The sequence below is a fragment of the Aplysia californica genome, unplaced genomic scaffold (genome assembly GCF_000002075.1).
Source record: "Aplysia californica isolate F4 #8 unplaced genomic scaffold, AplCal3.0 scaffold00626, whole genome shotgun sequence".
In the NCBI taxonomy this organism is placed as follows: domain Eukaryota; kingdom Metazoa; phylum Mollusca; class Gastropoda; order Aplysiida; family Aplysiidae; genus Aplysia; species Aplysia californica.
In genome coordinates, this window is record NW_004797896.1 from 273,553 (window position 1) to 275,093 (window position 1,541).

A 1,541-nucleotide genomic window follows, 5' to 3' on the forward strand; every position below is an offset into this window, starting at 1 on the left:
CTCCCTATCTCCCCCTCCCCCTTTATATATCTCGAGCCTCATTTCTCTATCCCTCCTCCTCTCGCCCCTCTCGCCCCTCTAACTAATCTAACCCTCCAACTTCCCTCCTCCATTATCAGACACTTCTTGCCCCCAACCCTCCCCTCCCCCAAACACACATTTCATCTATCCCTCCCATCATCCTTTTTCACCCATCCACTTCTTCATCCCTTCCTCCTCCCCCTCCCACTTCCATACCCCCGTCCAACCCATGTACACCCCTTCCTGCACTCCCTGACCCCTTCTTTCTTCCATCATCAACAGTTAGGCTCACACATTGACCATCTACAGGGCACGAAAAGAGGAATGATGGGAAATACAATGTCCTCTATACAGCCTCCGGTCAGCCCGGCAAACCCATGGATGGGCCACCGGACACAATGAGAGACTATTAGATTTTCTGTGGATGGTTTTGGAAGCAGTGAGCGGGAATGGGACGAGATAAAAACAAAACAAAAACAAAGAAACAAAAAACCCTTCAGAGGTAGAAGGAGCTAATTCGGACAGAACTGGGATCTAAAAGAGCAAAGATAAAGAGGACATGAAAGGTATTTAATAAAAAGATAAGGCCATTTTCATTCAAATAGTGTTTGGTATAATAAAAATGCATTCTGTTGAAAAAAGCTACGCCTTTACATAAATATATCTTCATTTATTTTAGAACTTTCTGCTATTATAACCTCTAAAACTGTTTTTACAAATGAAAATGAGCCTGAAAGTAGTAGTAATTAAATACGGTATAAAGAATCATATTATTATTATTATTATCTGTACTATACTCAACAGGCATATCTGTCTTTATGGCAGCTCTCGTAAGAAATCGGTCTCTTGGTCTAGAGACGATGGAAAATACTTTTGAATGAGGTTGCTTAAAAGCAAAGGTTCCTTTTTTAAAATTATCAGCGCATGTCAAAGGAAGGCAGTCTTGTGAGTAATTATAGTTGTTATATGGACCCAATGAATTTTCCTTATAATTATAACAGGGGTGGTAAAGTCGTTCTTAAACATTTCAGACACGATTCTCACTGCTGCTTGGTTTTGAAATTGCGGTAATTTTAAGTTTTTGATGCTCGGGAGTTGTGTGAAGAGAGAGAGAGAGAGAGAGAGAGAGAGAGAGAGAGAGAGAGAGAGAGAGAAAGAGAATAATAATAAGCAGCTTTTGTACAGCGAATATCCCAGCACACCAGCAAGCTAATATGCGTTTTACATTGCATTATTTCCCCCAGCAGACTATGGAACACTCCGTAACATTCTCAGCTTCCCGGGAAGCAGAAGATTAAGCGCTCAAACGCTAACAAACTGATATATCTTTCACTGTCTATAGATAGGTACCCATATCCGCCTGGGTGAAGTGAGGAACACTCGTGTAAAGTGCCTTTCCCAAGGATACGACGTCGGGCCCCTGACGGGATTCGAACCTACGGCCTTACAGTTGGGAGTCTGAGGTATTCAACGGGCATATGAAAAAAGCAACAAAAAAACAATAAAACACCAACAGCCCC